Source organism: Puma concolor, chromosome D4 (genome assembly GCF_028749965.1).
Source record: "Puma concolor isolate L17-30 chromosome D4, mPumCon1.1.hap2, whole genome shotgun sequence".
NCBI lineage: Eukaryota > Metazoa > Chordata > Mammalia > Carnivora > Felidae > Puma > Puma concolor.
The window spans coordinates 33,045,827-33,065,825 of record NC_141679.1 but is presented as its reverse complement, the minus strand read 5'-3'; the positions used below and the strand labels follow the sequence as shown (position 1 = coordinate 33,065,825).

Sequence of the window (19,999 nt, the reverse complement as noted above, 5' to 3'; positions counted from 1 at the left end):
CTTTAGACCTAAAAACAACTTCAGATTGAAAGGGAATGAAGAACCATCTATCATGCTAATTGTCTACAAAAGAAAACCTGAGTGTCCATACTTATATCAGACAATCTAGACTTTAAAATAAAGATTCTAACAAGAGATGAAGAAGGGCATTATATCACAAGTAAGGGGTGAATCCACCAAGAAGACCTAACAATTGTAAACATTTATGTTCCAAATGTGATAGCACCAAAATGTATACATCAGTTAACCAAAAACATAAAGAAACTCAAACTCATTGATAATAATACCGTACTAGTAGGGGACTTCAACACCCCACTTATAACAATGGACAGATCATCTAATCAGAAAATCAACTAAGAAACAATGGATTTGAATGACACACTGGACCAGATGGACTTAACAGATATATTCAGAACATTTCATCCTAAAGCAGTGGAATATACATTCTTCTCCAGTGCATATGGAACATTCTCCAGAACAGACCACATACTGGGACCCAAATCAGCCCTCAACAGGTACAAAATGATCGAGATCATACCATGCATATTTTCATAGCACAATGCTATGAAACTCAAAATCAACCACAAGAAAAAATTTGAAAAGGCAACAAATATTGGAGACTAAAGAAAGTCCTACTAAAAATGAATGTGCTAACCAAGAAGTTAAAGAGGAAATTAAAAAGTACATGGAAGCCAATGAAAATGATAACATCACAGCCAAAAACCTCTGGGATGCAGCAAAGGTAGTCATAAGAGGAAAGTATATAGCAATCTAGGTCTTCCTAAAGAGGGAAGAAAGATCTCAGATACACAACCTAAACTTGCACCTTAAAGAGCTGGAAAAAGAACAGCAAATAAAACCCCAAACCATCAGAAGACAAGAAATAATAAAGATCAGAGCAGAAATCAATGCAATCGAAACCAAAAAAACAGTAGAACAGATCAATGAAACCAGGAGCTGGTTCTTTGAAAGAATTAACAAAATTGATAAACCACTAGTCAGTTTTATATTAAAAAAAAAAAAGGGAATGGACCCAAATAAATAAAATCACAAATGAAAAAGGAGCGATCACAACACAACAGAAATAAAAACAAGAATAAGAGAATATTATGAGGAATTATAGGCCGATAAAATGGGCAATCTGGAAGAAATGGACAACTTCCTAGAAACGTGTACACTACCTAAACTGAAATAGAAAGAAATAGAAAATTTGAAAGGACCCATAACCAGTAAAGAAATCGAATTAGTAATCTCCCAAAAACAAGAGTCCAGGGTCAGATGGCTTTCCAGGGGAATTCTATCAAACATTTAAGGAAGAGTTAATACCTATTCTCTTGAAGGTGTTCCAAAAAAATAGAAATGGAAGGAAAACTTCCAAACTCTTTCTATGAAGTCAGCATTACCCTGATTCCAAAACCAGACAAAGACCCCACTAAAAAGGAGAATTATAGACCAATTTCCATGATGAACATGGATGCAAAAATCCTCAACATTTCCCAACCGGATCCAGCAATATATTTAAAAAATTATTCACCATGACCAAGTGGGATTTATACCTGGGATGCAGGGCAGGTTCAATATCCACAAAACAATCAATGTGATTCATCACATCAATAAAAAAAGGACAAGAACCATATGATCCTCTCAATAGATGCAGAGAAAGCATTTGACAAAATACAACATCGTTTGTTGATAAAAACTCTCAAGAAAATAGGGATAGAAGGAATCTACCTCAAGATCATAAAGGCCATATATGAAAGACCCACCACTAATACCATTCTCAATGGGGAAAAACTGAGAGATTTCCTCCTAAGGTCAGAAACAGAACAAGGATGTCCACTCTCACCACTGCTATTCAACATACTGTTGGAAGTCCTAGCCTCAGCAATCAGACAAGAAAAAGAAATAAAAAGCATCCAAATTGGCAAGGAGTAAGTCAAACTTTCACTCTCCACAGACGACATGATACTCTGTGTGGAAAACCCAAAAGAATCCACCAAAAAACTGCTAGAACTAATACATAAATTCAGCAAAGTCACAGGATATAAAAGCAATGTACAGAAATCTGTTGCATTTCTGTACACCAATAAAGTAACAGCAGAAAGAGAAATCAAGGAATTAATCCCATTCACAGTTGTACAAAAAACCATAAAATATTTAGGAATAAGCCTAACCAAAGAGATGAAAAAGCTTTAAATGAAAACTATACAAAGTTTATGAAAGAAATTGAAGACACAAAAAGTGGAAAAACATTCCATACTCATGGATTAGAAGAACAAATATTCTTAAAATGTCGATACTACCCAAAGCAAACTACATATTCAATGCAATACCTATCAAAATAACACCAGCTTCTTCACAGAGCTAGAACAAACAATTCTAAAATTTGTATGGAACTGAAAAGACCCCAAATAGCCAAAGCAATTCTGAAAAGGAAAACCAAAGCTGGAGGCATAATTCCAGATTTCAAGCTGTATTACAAAGCTATAATCATCAACACAGTATGGTACTGGCACAAGAACAGACACATAGGTCAATGGAACGGAATAGATAACCTAGAAATCAACCCACAAACGTATGGCCAACTAATCTTTGACAAAGCAGGAAATAATATCCAATGGAAAAAGTCTCTTCAGAAAATAGTGTTGGGAAAACTGGACAGCGACATGCAGAAGAATGAACCTGGACCACTTTCTTAAACCATACACAATAAACTCAAAGTGGATGAAAGACATAAACATAAGACAGGAAACCATCAAAATCCTAGAGAAGAAAACAGGCAACAACCTCTTTGACCTCAGCCACAGAAACTTTTTACTTGACATGTCTCCAGAAGTAAAGGGAAAAAATGCAAAAATAAACTATTGGGACCTTATCAAGATAAAAAGCTTCTGTACAGCAAATGAAACAATCAGCAGAACTAAAAGGCAACTGACAGAATGAAAGAAGATATTTGCAAATGACATATCAGATAAAGGGTTAGTATCCAAAATCCATAAAGAACTTATCAAACTCAGCACCCAAAAAACAAATAATCCAATGAAGAAATGGGCAAAAGACATGAATAGACACTCTCCAAAGAAGACATCCAGATGGCCAACTGACACATGAAAAAATGCTCAACATCACTCATCATCAGGGAAAAACAAATCAAAACCACAATGAGATACTACTCACACCTTCCAGAATGGCTACAATTAACAACTCAGGCAACAACAGATGTTGGCAAGGATGCAGAGTTAAGAGGAACCCTTTTACACTGTTGGTGGGGATGCAAACTGGTGCAGCCACCCTGGAAAACAGTATGGAGGTTCCTCAAAAAATTAAAAATAGAACTACCCAGTGACCCAGTAACTGCACTAATAGGTATTTATCTAAAGGATTTAGGAGGGCTGATTCAAAAGGGCACATGCACCGCAATGTTTATAGCAGCACTATCAACAATAGCCAAAGTATGGAAAGAGCCCAAATGTTCATTGACTGATAAATGGAAAAAGAAGATGTGGAGTACAATGGAATATTACTCAGCAATCAAAAAGAATGAAACCTTGGCCATCTGCCACATTGTGAATGGAACCAGAGTGTATTATGCTAAGTGAAGTAAGTCAGTTAGGGGAAGACATATATAATATGATCACTCATGTGGAATTTAAGATACAAAACGTGAACATAAAGGAAGGGAAGAAAAACTAAGATAAAAATGGAGAGGAAAACAAACCATAAATGACTTGTAAATACAGAGAACAAACTGAAGGTTGCTGGTAGGGTGTTGGGTGGGGGAAAGGGCTAAAGGGGTGAAGGGCATTAAGGAGGACACTTGTTGAGATGAGCACTGTGTGTTATAGTAAGTGATGAATCACTAAATTCTATTCCTGAAATTACTATTATACTATATGTTAACTACTTGGATTTAAATTAAAAAAAATAGTAAGAATATTACATAAATGTGATATGATGTCCTTTCTCAGATCCATTACAAATTCAAGTTAATAATAGGGGTGCCTGTGTGGTTCAGTTGGTTGAGTATCTGACTCTTGAACTTGGCTCAGGTCTTAACCTCAGGGTCGTTAGTTCAGGCCCTGCGTTGGGCTTTGTACTTAGCATGGAGCCTACTTTAAAAAAACAAAACAAAACAAAAAACAAAACAAAACAAAACAAAACAAAACTGCACACAATAAAAATGACTCAGTCCTTTTTTCCTCTTCCAGGGATGGCATCTATAGGCATTCAAAATGGTCCAGAATTTGACATACCATTGTAGGCTGTCCTACACTACAGCCCTAACAAAACTAGGCTGTGCCAAACCCCCTGGTAATAGAATCATTTACCTTTATACCAAGAAGGTTGCAAAAGTACCAAAATCCATATGTGGCGTGTACCCAGACTGACTTCGAGGAGTTTGTGCTGTGAGACCTAAGTCTTACGAGGTTGTCTAAAACGAAAAAACACATCAGCAGGGCATATGGTGGTTCCATGTGTGCTAAGTGTGTTCATGACAGGATCAAGCATGCTTTCCTTATTGATGAGCAGAAAATGGTTGTGGAAGTGTTGAAGGCACAAGCACAGAGTCAGAAAGCTAAATAAAAAAATGAAGCATTTTGGACTAAAAAAAAATCAAAATAACAAAAATGATTCATTTTAAAAACACAAGCAAATATATTAATTTATATTTCCTTCAGAAATTCAAATCAGTAATTGGAAAAGCTAGTTTTTTTTTTCAATATATGAAATTTATTGTCAAATTGGTTTCCATACAACACCCAGTGCTCATCCCAAAAGGTGCCCTCCTCAATACCCATCACCCACCCTCCCCTCCCTCCCACCCCCCATCAACCCTCAGTTTGTTCTCAGTTTTTTAGGAGTCTCTTATGCTTTGGCTCTCTCCCACTCTAACCTCTTTTTTTTTCCCCCCTTCCCCTCCCCCATGGGTTTCTGTTAAGTTTCTCAGGATCCACGTAAGAGTGAAAACATATGGTATCTGTCTTTCTCTGTATGGCTTATTTCACTTAGCATCACACTCTCCAGTTCCATCCATGTTGCTACAAAGGGCCATATTTCGTTCTTTCTCATTGCCATGTAGTACTCCATTGTGTATATAAACCACAATTTCTTTATCCATTCATCAGTTGATGGACATTTAGGCTCTTTCCATAATTTGGCTATTGTTGAGAGTGCTGCTATAAACATCGGGGTACAAGTGCCTCTATGTGTCAGTACTCCTGTATTCGTTGGGTAAATTCCTAGCAGTGCTATTTCTGGGTCATAGGGTAGGTCTATTTTTAATTTTCTGAGGAACCTCCACACTGTTTTCCAGAGTGGCTGCACCAGTTTGCATTCCCACCAACAGTGCAAGAGGGTTCCCGTTTCTCCACATCCTCTCCAGCATCTATAGTCTCCTGATTTGTTCATTTTGGCCACTCTGACTGGCGTGAGGTGATATCTGAGTGTGGTTTTGATTTGTATTTCCCTGATAAGGAGCGACGTTGAGCATCTTTTCATGTGCCTGTTGGCCATCCGGATGTCTTCTTTAGAGAAGTGTCTATTCATGTTTTCTGCCCATTTCTTCACTGGGTTATTTGTTTTTTGGGTGTGGAGTTTGGTGAGCTCTTTATAGATTTTGGATACTAGCCCAAAAAGCTAGTTTTTAACACCTTATTTTTTATACCAAAATCTAGCCCTCCCCAAAATAAATTATTATTCTTGAAGGTTATCAGTTAATTATCTCCAAGGTACAACAAAATTTCCATTTCAGATCAGAAATTCAGTAACCTCCACTTCCTATCCAACAGACAGTAAAAACGTCTTACATCTCCAAGTATATAAGGTATGAAAATATGGGAGTGTACATAAAATGTAGAAATGCCACATGTTCAATGGAATCACTGTTATTCGCTTTGAGAGAGCCCAAAAGTTTGCATGTTACAAGCTATCCCTTGAAAGAGTATTTCATAAAGAACAAAGAGAACAGAGGTATTTTCCATTTCATTGTTTTCTAACAACCCATGTTTTTTAGCTATGACAGTAAGAATTAAGAAGAATGTATCATTAACATAATTAGGCAAAATTACTCTTTATTCCTACATTAAGCAACAAAGACATTGCTCAGCATTAAGCATAGCAACCTCTTATTTAACCAAAAATGTGACTGATAGTGATAAGTAATTAAGGCCCAAATCAATAACTAGACCTGAAATGTAATTTTATTCTAAATTATCAAACTACCTTTTATTGTAACAGATAATTTAATGCTCAGTAAATTCAGATACTTCATTGAAAAATATGTTTAGACAATTCCAGGGGTAGAGCACCAACAGAAATCTTAACTACAGAATGTGGGTATTAAATTGGCAAGGCTGTAATAAGTCCTTCTTTACCCTGTTTTTGACCAGCTGATCTACAATCTACCAGGTTTGCAACTCTTTCATCCCTTCCTATTCTTAAATCCTTTATCCATTTTTAATTTTTTTTTTTTCAACGTTTATTCACCTTTGGGACAGAGAGAGACAGAGCATGAACGGGGGAGGGGCAGAGAGAGAGGGAGACACAGAATCGGAAACAGGCTCCAGGCTCTGAGCCATCAGCCCAGAGCCCGACGCGGGGCTCGAACTCCCAGACCGCGAGATCGTGACCTGGCTGAAGTCGGATGCTTAACCGACTGCGCCACCCAGGCGCCCCAGTCCATTTTTAACTCAGTTATAACCAAACCCTAAACACTCTTCTTTCTTTACACATGTAAATAATAACCTGCTGGAAAATTTGTTAGCATTAAAACAAGTTACGTTATTAGTAATCCACTAATACTCCTGAATCTCCATCTTTAGCTCACATCTACTTAAATATCCACCCACTCAATATAAATGGAATAACTTTCCTGCATCATCCCAAACTTACAGAAGAAAAAGGCCTAGCTCTTTGGGAAATTGCCACACAGTTAACTCATTAACTGTGTTATCAGTTAACTCATTAACTGTGTTACCAGTTAACTGTGTTAATATGATTCCCAATATGTTCTCTGCTACATTTACACCTAGTTATTGCTATGAATGACGCATGATATTTTGCAAAATGAACTCAGATTTACAGGTTAAAATTTCTGATCAATTACTTCCAGCAATACATTCCAATGGAGAAGCTACATATTTTTATGAAATTTAATCATTTTAATGGAAATGTGCCCTCATCTAAAAAGTTGTTAAGAAACATTAAACAGGGGCGCCTGGGTGGCGCAGTCGGTTAAGCGTCCGACTTCAACCAGGTCACGATCTCGCGGTCCATGAGTTCGAGCCCCGCGTCAGGCTCTGGGCTGATGGCTCAGAGCCTGAAGCCTGTTTCCGATTCTGTGTCTCCCTCTCTCTCTGACCCTCCCCCGTTCATGCTCTGTCTCTCTCTGTCCCAAAAATAAATAAACATTGAAAAAAAAATTAAAAAAAAAAAAAGAAACATTAAACAAACAAATGTTAAACAAAGACAATTTTAGGAAACAGATGCATTATGCAGTTAGTGAAGCCAGCATTTATTGAAAGGCTATTGTTCTATTTGTAGAAGTATAGAACCTATTAAGATTCTACAAAAATTGCTGAAGGAGCTTTTGCTCTTTACATGTTCACCAGATACAAACAATGCATGGAAGTATTTAATATGCTACCAACTTCAGGGTGCACACTTCCCTTTGAATTAGTATTTTTGTATTCTTTTGGTAAATACCAAGTACTGACATTGCTGGATTGAAGGGAAGTTGTATTTCTAACTTTTTGAGGAACCTCCATACTATTCCCATAGTGGCTGCACCCCAGTTTGCATTCCCACCAAGAATGCAAGAGGGTTCCCCCTTCTCCACATCCATGCCATCACCTGTTGTTTCTTGTATTGCTGATTTTAGTCATTCTGACAAGTGTGGGGTGATAGCTCATTGCAGTTTTTAATGTGCATTTCCCTGATGATCAGTGATGTTGAGCATCTTTTCATGTGTTTATTGGCCATGTATATATCTTCTTTGGAAAAGTGTCTATTCATGTCTTCTGCCCATTTCTTAACTGGACTATTTGTTTTTTGGGTATTGAGTTTGAGCTCTTTATATATTTTTAATACTAACCCTTTATCAGATATGTCATTTGCAAATATCTTCTCCCATTCTGTATGTTTCCTTCTAGTATTGCTGATTGTTTCTTTTGCTGTACAGAAGTTTTTATCTTAATGAGGTCCCAATAGTTGATTTTTGCTTTGTTTCCCTTGCCTCAGGAGACATATATAGAAAGATGTTACAGCTGATATCAGAGAAATCTCTACCTGTGCTCCCCTCTAGAACTTTTATGGTTTCAGGTCTCACATCTAGGTATTTAATCCATTTTGAGTTTATAGCAGAAGCATCTACAATAGCCAAATTATGGAAACAGCCCCAATAGTCCATGGATGAATGGATAAAGAACAGGTAGTGTGTGTGTGTGTGTGTGTGTGTGTGTGTGTGTGTGTGTGTGTGTGTGTGATATATATCTAAAAGCCATCAAAAAGAACAAAATCATGCCATTTGCAAAGACATGGATGGAGCTAGAGAGTATTATGCTAAGTGAATAAGTCAGTCAGAGAAAGACAAATATCATATGATTTAATTCATATGTGGAATTTAAGAAAACAAATGAACAAAGTGGGGGGAGAAAGAAAAACCAAAAAAACACACACCCTTAACTATAAAGAAAAAACTGATGGTTAACAGGGGGGAGATGAGTGAGGGGATGGGTGAAATCTGATTAAGAAGTGCATTTGTGATGAGCACCAGGTGTTTAATGGAAGTGTTGAATCACTATATTGTACACCTGAAACTAATATTACCCTGCATGTTAACGAACTGGAATGTAAACCCTTTTTTCTTCCTTTAAAGTTTATTACTTATTTTGAGAGAGAGTGCATGTGTGCGTGTGTGTGTGTGTGTGTGTGTGTGTGTGTGTGTGTGTGTGTGTGTGTGTGCGTGCGCATGCATGCATATGCAAGTGAGAAAGGGAGAAAGAGAGAGGGAGAGAGAATCCCAAGCAGGCTTCACACTGTCAGCATGAAGCCTGACACGGGGCTCAATTCCACTAACCATGAAACGATGACCTGAGCCTAAATCAAGTCAGATGCTTAATGAACTGCACCACCCAGGTGTCCCTAAGAACTTTTTCTAAAAAAGTATTTAACACTGGGGTGCCTGGGTGACTCAGTCAGTTGAGTGTCGGACTCTGGCAGCATGGAGCCTGCTTGGGATTATCTCTCTCTGCCTCTCCCCTACTCATACTCTCTCTGGCTCTCAAAATATATAAATAAACATTTTTTAAAGTATCTAATGTGCTAATTAACTGTAAAAAATATAAAGAGATCTATTCATATTGAAACTCTTCACAATAAATTCCAAAAGATGAGTAGAATATTCTGCTTCTATAACACATTCATTCTCTTATAAAGTTTTCATTACCAGTCACAAATCTGAACCAAATTCCAGCCTCTTTGGCATACTCCAAACAGACCAGCATTTCTTTGTGGTCTCAAAAGAAAGTGTACATTAGAAAAAAGTAAAATTAGAATCAATGTAATGAATGTAAATGAATATAACATACATTATGCTAAGCTAAAGAAGTCAGACATTAAAAAGTCCATACTGGTTATTCTGGCAGAGCAATGAATATAATTATGTTTAATATGATTAGTAAGCAGTAGCCACACTGCTGTATATGCCTGCTGAAGCTTGACTGACTACAGTTCCACTTATTAGCTGAGTAAAACCAAGTTGTCTTCTTCATATAAAAATGTTTTCCTAGCTCTCTCATAGGAGTTCAAAAATCAAAAAGTATTTAAATATACTTGATCAACTGAGCTCTTTAAATGTGACCATGATTGTGGTCTCCCTCTTTCCCCTGCAAAAAAAATAAATAAATAAAACAAAACAAAACAAAGTTGAAGTAAACTCAAAATGTTGTGATAAATCAAAGAAATTTTTTACGTTTTAGTCTGTACTTAAATACTTGTATTTTACAGAATTGATTTTCCAAGATGGTAGAGCCATACGATTCTTCAAATAGCTTAAAAAAAGCTTAAAAATTTTGCAAGAAACTGATCTAATAGTAGAACAGAAAAATTCTGTTTCCTGCCACTTCATATATGGAATACACTATACACCCATCACTGTACACCCCAATGGACCCATTGTTTATATAATATCAATTATAACACTGATTTATTTCATCTGTGTCCTTATTCAATCATTACTCATTTGTACATGTACTCTCTTATACAAGTAATTTGGGGAGAAAATTATTATAATTACCTGAACAATTTATAATAATTATTTTAATACAGGAAACAGAGTTTTAAAATATTTAGATCTAATTAAGGTAAAAAATAATATTTGAATATCACTTTGATTTCCTGGGTTGCATTTCATATAGTAATACCAGTCAAAGACAAATAACAGTCTTTCACCATAGTGTATGAAAAGTAAACAATATAATTACATTTACACTGACTGAGCAGGGGGGGAAGAAATATAATTTCTAAGATCAATATTAATCAAAGAAGTCAGTATACAAGAGTGCAAAGGCCCTTTCCTTTGTCCGTAAATCCATTAATGAAGGAAGGTCTGCAGGAAGCCTAACCATCCCTTGTTTTTCCCCCTCCCCCATCTACCCCCTTCCCCACCTCCACTCCCAATGACTATCTGCAGAACTCACAAAACCATGATTTTGTCAAGGTGCACAATATGCTTGAAAGCTCCAGGAGGTGGGGGAGGTCCCAGAATACCCCCCCAGAAAAAAATTTCTCCATGTTTTGTTCTCATAGACATATTTAAAAGTTCCCTTGGGGTGCCTGGGTGGCTCAGTGGGTTAAGCATCCAATTTTTGATGTCAGCTCAGGTCATGATCCCAGGATCATGATATGGAGCCTCAAGTCAGGCTCTGCTCTGAAGGTAGAGCCTGCTTAAGATTCTCTCTCTCTCTCTCTCTCTCTCTCTCTGCCCCCCTCCCACTCACACGCTTATGATCTCTCTTTCAAATAAAAAAATAAAAATAAAAACCAAAAAGACCAAAAAGATATTTCACAGTCATAGTAAAAAAGTATGACACCAGAACCAAAATTCTTACTCTAATTTTAATGAATCATTATTGTGAATTGTTTCAGATACTTCTGCCTCCCTTCCATTCTATTCTACATATGAAAATATACGCTGTATTTATTGAGTTACCAAGAAATGCATTCTAGGTGCTCAGAGGATCAAATATATAAAATATTTAGAGATTGGGGTGCCTGGGTGGCTCAGTCAGTTAAGCCTCTGATTCTTGATTTTGGCTCAGGTCATGATCTCTCAGTTCGTGAGTTCAAGCCCGGCATCAGGCCCTTCGGACTGAGCCTGCTTAGAATTCTCTCTCTATCCCTCTCTCTCTATGCCCCTCCCCCACTCGCATGCATGCACTCTCTCTTTCTCTCTCTCTCTCTCTCTCTCTCTCTCTCTCAAAATAAACTTTTTTTAAAAATTAGATATTTTTTCAGTAAATAACCTGGTTTTTAACATATAAGGAAACAGAGGCTCAGAGAATTTAATTTGGCCAAAGTCACACAGCTAACAAGTTATACATCCTTTACCCGATTCAAACCTAAAACAATTTTCATACTCTTTACCCACTCTACTATGGAAATTCCAAAATCAAACCATTTTGAATTCATCTTAGTTTTTAATTTAAATGTAGGACATATTTTTCCATCTCAAAATTATTTTTCTATGTCACAAAACCAAACTGAAATTGTAGCTGAGAACAAATGTCTGGGTCTCATTATTTTTGCTTTTTATGCATGATATCATACTATGTTGACAGAGTTTATCCAGTCTAGCTAACAATTTTCCAAAGTACATTTCCTCCACTCCCTCTACTTCTAATAGTTTCAGATTAATTTCTTCTGAGTATTTTTAGGCTTCCCCATGCCAAGATATGTCTCCCTTATAAAGTAAGGCAATTATAAAGCAATTTAAGGTATGGGACTAGAAACTTTATCTTTCTGACCCATGGGATTGCTGTTTAAACAGACAAAGAAAAACTATGCAAAAGAAGGGGAATGGATTCAAATAGCTTGCTCCAGGGGTCTCCAAAAGATTCTGTAGAAATTATTTTTAGAATTTCTGCTTCTCAACACTAACCTGAGGATCTGACAGAAAGGCTGTGGAAGTTCAGAGTTACAGATATTAAACAATCCACTCCTGCTGTGCCACATAAAACACAGCATGAAATTGAACTCTTTAGCATTAAGGGACAGATGAAGTTATTTTGTTCTGAATTCATGCACTGCATTTCACAGTTTTATGGATGATAAATTTGGGCGAGATCAGATTAAAAATAGGGCTCTATAGACTCTTAGGATCTAAGTGTTTTATGACTATAAATATTTGCTCATAAGAGTCTGTAAGACCATGTATCAGAGAAATGGCATGGAAGTATACAACATATAATCCTTCTCTATAATGCTTAGATATATTAACTTCCACTTTAGAGTCTATCAGATATTTCTTTCTACATGACTAAATGGACATAATTTGAAGTTAATCCTGCACCTGGAATGAACCCCAGAAAGTAAATCATCTTCTCCAATCACCACAATTCATGGATAAGAAACTAGGCCACAAAAATGCTAAGTGACTTACTGGATGTTGCAAGGATAGTGAATGAAAAAAAAGGTTCAACTGATGTGAGATTCATCCTACTTACCAGCCTCCCTCCCTGGGATTTTCAATTTCCCATTCACTGAGGAACCACAGAGTACATAGGAACTTGTTGAGTAATGCAAGGGGCTGGACAGAGAACCAGCCATTTTCCAGGGTTCACAAGAGAATGCTGGCCATGTTCAAAAACATCTCACTGATATGAAAGATGTTCACCTCTTCTCCACTTCTGGAGAAGAGAACTGGAGATTAAGGCAGCATCCCCTAACTTTCTTCCATCTTTTTTGCACAGTTCAAACACTAATATCAATGTAGGAAAATATTAATGAAGAAATATTGTTTTTCATAAAGGGGCAAAGGGAGGAGGAAATGAAAAAAATTAATAAAACAGCCGTGTATGCACAGTCCCCACAATAGAAGCTCTGAATAGTATATATTAAGGGTGCTCTTGCTTAGTAGAAACAAAAATAACCTGCTAACAGCTTTCAAATAAATTCTAGGTTACCATATTTTTAAATCCTATATGTCATACTGAATTTTGAATGTGAGTCTCAGGAAAAATAAAACCTTATTTATTTAACAGCCATGCCACAAACACTACCCACACTCAATGCACTCTGATCACATGTCTCTTGCCACCTAAAAAATTTCTGATACTACTTCTAAAATGGGAAACAACTTTATGAAAGCTAATTAGACAGAAAAATTAATGCCTTTGGAAGAAACACAATTTATTTCAGGCTTCCTAATGTGAACAATATGGTCAAAAATTTAACACTAAATATTAAAAGAAAAACAAATAATATTGTTGGAAATAAGATATTTTAAATTATAAAATTAACTGACAACACATATTTGTTTCTCAGTACTCTTCCTTAGAAAACCACATAGTAGCACTATAAGTAAATAATGCAGCTTTTCAGATTCATTTTATCTGGCAATTCCTGTATTTCCACTCAAGTGTGAGAAAGTGTCTGGCACTGCTGATATCTTTTCTCTGTTATTAACTTGTGAAATTATTTAATGCAGAAAAAGGGTAAATATACTCAACATGAGCACGAAGAAAAACAGAGAGGACAGAAAAACACACATGGATTTTAAGTGTTTCTTTGATTTCTCCCTGGCCAAAATTACACCTTCAATAGGAAAATATATGCAGAACACATATAATTCTTATAAGAAGACATTTATTATTATTCTGTGGAATCGAGAAGGGAAAAACGGGATTTAAATCAGCTTATGGCCAACAAGGATCCAACACGCAGAACTAACCTCCACAACTCTTACTCTTAGCTGCTTGACTTCAGACTCACAAATAGAAAAATAAAGCTGCATTAATCCAATCCATGACATATTACAAATAAATCCTGCCAACAATCTGCTAACATATAACAAAACTTTTAAATAGGTGGTAATTTTTAAAATATGAATAATCTGTCACTAGTATCATAACAACTGGGAACTTACCATAACAAAATAATTATCAACTAATGTACCACTTATGTTTAAGACTGTTCACCTTAGCACTGTTTATCAAAAATCTAAAAAATGGAAGGAAAAAAACATTTTCTGAAAACAACAGAATATTCCTTTAAAAAGTCTTTGTATAACTTATGGGAAAATATTTAATGACATGGAAAAGCATTACCATTAGCTGGAGAAAACAGGTTTATATACATATAATCATATATGTAATATATATGTATGATTGCCTGTAATAAACATATGTATGTGAGAAACATATATTTCCTTACATCTGATTTAGGAGGACCAATATGGGGACAGATGTAGGGGGTACAACTCGAAGTGGGCACAGCAGGAGGAGGCTGCCTGGACTAAAGCCCCACACGTGGAGTAGAAATATCCAGAAATAGAAGGATCCCTTTCTTGTTTTGTTGTTTTGTTGTGTTTTTCTTTTTAGATGGATCCCTTTCTTAAGTGACATAAAGTTTCTCCCTTACTCTTGATCTCTCTCAAACCAAAAGGGTTTCATTTCCTAGCACCTCGTTCTTCTTCTTCAGATCACTTAACAATTTGCCAACATGTGTTTATGTGTTTATTTAGTTAACATCTGTTTCCCACACTAGAACCTATGTTCTATGAGGGATAGATTCAGGTCTGTTTTAGCACTGTATATCTATCACCAACACAGAGTATATGCTCCATTAAGCATTAGTTGAATGATTGCCAAAACACTACAGTATTGAGAGTAACATAAGAAAAAAGATAAAAGTAAAACTAAAATATAATGTTGACCTCACTATATTTGAATTATTTAATGATTTGCCACAGTTGTATTTAAAAATTTATTTAAAAATTGAATTACCGGATCAGTATGCAGAAGCTTTGATTAGAAGACCTCAAAGTATTTCATTAGTAAATATGGGGACTCTGCCTTAATTAATGAGAAACATGTCATAAATGTTAAAAAGCACATTTTTGGCCAGAAAATGACTTGTAGCTACAAACTACAAGTCAGATTTCCAACTCTATGTCCATTGTCTAAGAAATTGATTAATTCAAATAAAATGTAGAATTGTCATTGCTGTAATGAATCATTAACAAACTGGACAAGAGAATTCTTTCACTACCCCAAGGGCAATGGGTCTACTGATAAAATCTAGAAAGTGGTTTGGTGGAATGTGCTCTATTTTTACTCCACAGAAACTCATTAATCAGTCCAAATGTAAAATCAGGCTCCATAAAAAATGCAGTTTTAATGATCTACATTTCCTCATAGTCACATGTACTCTTAATATATTTAAATCCAGATTGGACTGAGTCCAAAAAGTAATCATAAATACAGCCTATATCAGCTTCATGTTCTGCCAGGCCTTGAAAGTAAAGACCACTTTAAAACAATTCCATTCAACTGCATTTCTGATGCCAAAAAAAAAAAAAAAAAAAAAAAAAAAAAAGACCCATATTTGCATAACTTATACAATAATCAGAGTAAAGATTATTCACTTATATGTGTAATGAGAAATTCACTTATTTCCTCAGATGGGGCTGCCTATAACCATCCATCAACTGCCAACAAATAAAAAAAAAGGAATGTTTTGTCTTTACTAGTGAATAAATACAAGCTGCAGCAGCTATCTATTAAATCAAAATGCAAAAACGTTTCTTCACAGGTTTAGAGTGATCCCATTAAAGGGGAGATGAAAGTACAATACCAGGAATGGCAGGGTTAGTGCAATAGTTCACCATTTTGATTTTGGCTCACTTTGTGTTGCAAGAGCTGTTGCTGAAGTATGCTGAGAGGGCCAGGTAGGGGTCAAGGAATTCTTTTTATAGCAATAAACAATTATCACACACCAAGTCTGCCCACCCATTGCTGGTTTGGTTTACTTTGTCCAAGAAAATAAGAAATAAGTTGAAAATGGCTTCCCACTACTCCAATTCTGTTTGGGAAATGAATTTTGCTGCAAAATGACCACACCTGATCTATATAATCCCTAGCCCAAGACTATAAATGGCAATCCTTCCTTTCACAGTAGAGGTAATCATAAAGCCTATCCCACCACAGGCTTTTATTTCTCCTCTCTGTGAAATGTATATTGAAAAGAAAACTGACAGAAGGCCCAGTTCTTTAATCAAATAGTAAATTACATCCATTTTCAATTCAAGTTAATACAGTACTGCTGCAATTATATCCACAATAACAAGCTATGGCCAAATTCATTCCACAAACATTTTGAGCCTAATATAAGCAAAGAGGTATAACTTCATAAACAAGAAGCTACACTGAAAAAAGGCAAAGATCTGTGGGGAGAAAAAAGTTTTCAACTTTCACCATTGGTAGAGTTTTACAGAACTTGACAGGTTTTTATTTTTTTACTTTTTTTTTTTCAAAAAATTTTACTGTAATTGGTATGGCAGAATTAAATCATTAAGTTTTATGGCGTTATTCATTCCTAAGACTTTCCTGCATTAGGATATTTTGACTAAAAAGAACACCTTGATTCTCGCCCAAGATTAGGCTATGTTTTTTTAGGTGATGCTAGACTGGCCAATTAAACATTCCACCCCAGTAGCAACAGTGATTGGTTTAGGGATGGGCACATGACCCAAACTAGGTGAATAGAATTGAATCTCAGGACTTGGTCCACTTTATTAACCTAGAAAAGCCAAAAGTCTTCTTTGCTACAAAATGGGTAACAACTGCCTAAGAAGGAAGCCAACTGTAATAGAAGAACCAGAAACAACAAAGTATGATTAAAGGGACTAATGTGTGTGTGTGTGTATATATTATACATATATATATATATACATAGATATTAAATATCTAATAGATATAATCTATATCCAGGTTATATATATCAAGAAGGTAGCCCATTTTCTTTCTGCACCCATAAGAGTTGAAAGGACAAAACTTTTGAGAATGTTTACCCATTAAGATCTTCTTAGGACAGAATCTACATACTTAACTTACCAAAGAGGAAATGTTAAAAATCATCTATGAGCATAAAAAAGAGTTTTGAATTCAGTTCTCTGGTCTGTTATTGGAAATATATCTATACTTGAAACCGAAGCACAATCATTTGCATTTGACTCACAAAAAAAGGATTTCATAGTCAGAATGGGATGGTATGAGTTATCAGGTAAGACAGACATATCTGTGAACAAAACACAGATATAAAAGTTAAATTAACAAGACAATCAGTGACACAACATTACACATAAGAATTTGCCAAAACAGAAGACCATTTCAAATTTCCATTTTTATATATGTTCTAAACAACTGAGGTCAATGAACACGTGTAGAATATCAGACCTAAAGGAAAATAGATGTGTTAACTTCATGTTTTTAATCTGGAAAACTTGATTTTCATATGGCTGTTAAAACTACTTAAGATTTTAAATGCCAGTCTGGCACAAAAACAGACACATAGACCAATGGAATAGAATAGAAACCCCAGAACTAGACCCACAAACGTATGGCCAACTAATCTTTGACAGAGCAGGAAAGAACATCCAATGGAAAAAAGACAGTCTCTTTAACAAATGGTGCTGGGAGAACTGGACAGCAACATGCAGAAGGTTGAAACTAGACCACTTTCTCACACCATTCACAAAAATAACCTCAAAATGGATAAAGGACCTGAATGTGAGGCAGGAAACCATCAAAACCTTAGAGGAGAAAGCAGGAAAAGACCTCTCTGACCTCAGCCGTAGCAATCTCTTACTCGACACATCCCCAAAGGCAAGGGAATTAAAAGCAAAAGTGAATTCCTGGGACCTTATGAAGATTAAAAGCTTCTGCACAGCAAAGGAAACAACCAACAAAACTAAAAGGCAACCAACGGAATGGGAAAAGATATTTGCAAATGACATATCAGACAAAGGGCTAGTATCCAAAATCTATAAAGAGCTCACCAAACTCCACACCCGAAAAGCAAATAACCCAGTGAAGAAATGGGCAGAAAACATGAATAGACACTTCTCTAAAGAAGACATCCGGATGGCCAACAGGCACATGAAAAGATGTTCAGCGTCGCTCCTCATCAGGGAAATACAAATCAAAACCACACTCAGGTATCACCTCACGCCAGTCAGAGTGGCCAAAATGAACAAATCAGGAGACTATAGATGCTGGAGAGGATGTGGAGAAACGGGAACCCTCTTGCACTGTTGGTGGGAATGCAAATTGGTGCAGCCGCTCTGGAAAGCAGTGTGGAGGTTCCTCAGAAAATTAAAAATAGACCTACCCTATGAGCCAGCAATAGCACTGCTAGGAATTTATCCAAGGGACACAGGAGTACTGATGCATAGGGGCACTTGTACCCCAATGTTCATAGCAGCACTCTCAACAATAGCCAAATTATGGAAAGAGCCTAAATGTCCATCAACTGATGAATGGATAAAGAAATTGTGGTTTATATACAAATGGAGTACTACGTGGCAATGAGAAAAAATGAAATATGGCCTTTTGTAGCAACGTGGATGGAACTGGAGAGTGTGATGCTAAGTGAAATAAGCCATACAGAGAAAGACAGATACCATATGGTTTCACTCTTATGTGGATCCTGAGAAACTTAAGAGAAACCCATGGGGGAGGGGAACAAAAAAAAAAAAAAAGAGGTTAGAGCGGGAGAGAGCCAAAGCATAAGAGACTGTTGAGAACTGAGAACAAACTAAGGGGTGATGGGGGGTGGGAGGGAGGAGAGGGTGGGTGACGGGTACTGAGGAGGGCACCTTTTGGGATGAGCACTGGGTGTTGTATGGAAACCAATTTGACAATAAATTTCATATATAAATAAAAAAAAAAAAAAAGATTTTAAATGCCAGTCACAAAACACAAAAAAGCTTTCAGTAAAAACAGTTTATAATTGTATACATTCACTTCAGTCTCTATATTATCAAGAAGGAAACATCAAAATTGCAATTAACTACTAAGCCAATAGAAGTTGCATATTCCAAAAAAAAAAAAAAAAGAAAAAGAAAAAGAAAAAAAAAAAGAAGTTGCATATTCCAATGTCCCAGAACCAATAAAAAATAGCATTACTTTACAGCCTAAGATATATCTGACTTTAGTATTCAGATATAATACTAATTTTTAAAAAATGTCAGAAATAATGCAACCTATAACCACAGACATAACATTACTAAATGCCTGAAAATGAATAACACGTATCTAAAGATAGTATTAAGTTACAGGCATTGTAATATCCCTATGTTACTAATATAGGAAACATGATCAATAATTTGCCAAAGATCATTATTTAAGCAAGTGGTTGAATAAAGACTAGAGCCTCTATCTTTTTGGCATCAATACTGGTGCTCCTAAAATCTAACAAAATATTGACAGTATTGTCAACAAAAGTACTGACAGGATTTAGAGTACCAATAATCAGTATTATGCCAGTCCTACTGACTCTCCCCTGCATGAAGCTGTCCAGAGACAAAAAAAAAGTTCTATTTCATGCTGATATTTATATTTCAGATATGCAAAGATAGAAGAAAGTCAAAAGAGATTTCAGCAGCAGGCTGGAGAAGAGACAGAAGCTGGCCAGGGGCTGACGAATGCAGGAGCAATAGATCTCCCTGGCATCCCTGATCTCTAAGTAACACTATCTTCCCTACAAACCCTTTTAGTCCTCTAGTCCTTCCAAAAATTTTGCAGCCTAGTTCCTATTATGAACACAACTACTAATAACAGTATGTCAATGTACAAGTCTTCATGTGAACATGTTTTAATTTTATATATCTTCTTTTGTGAAGATTCTTGTTAAATTTTTAGACTATTTTTTATTGAGATATTTTTGTAATTTTATTGTTGAGTTCTTTATATATCCCAGATGCCAATCCTTTACCGGTATG

General features: G+C 36.0%; 1 protein-coding gene and 1 pseudogene across 21 annotated transcripts in view; one reads left to right on the top strand and one right to left on the bottom strand.

The window, feature by feature from the left end:
- The window catches only part of KDM4C (lysine demethylase 4C), a 440,224-nt gene that overhangs the window by 213,069 nt on the left and 207,156 nt on the right, over window positions 1–19,999 (bottom strand). The window lies entirely within an intron of this gene.
- Window positions 4,150–4,608, top strand: LOC112850466 (large ribosomal subunit protein eL34 pseudogene; annotated as a pseudogene).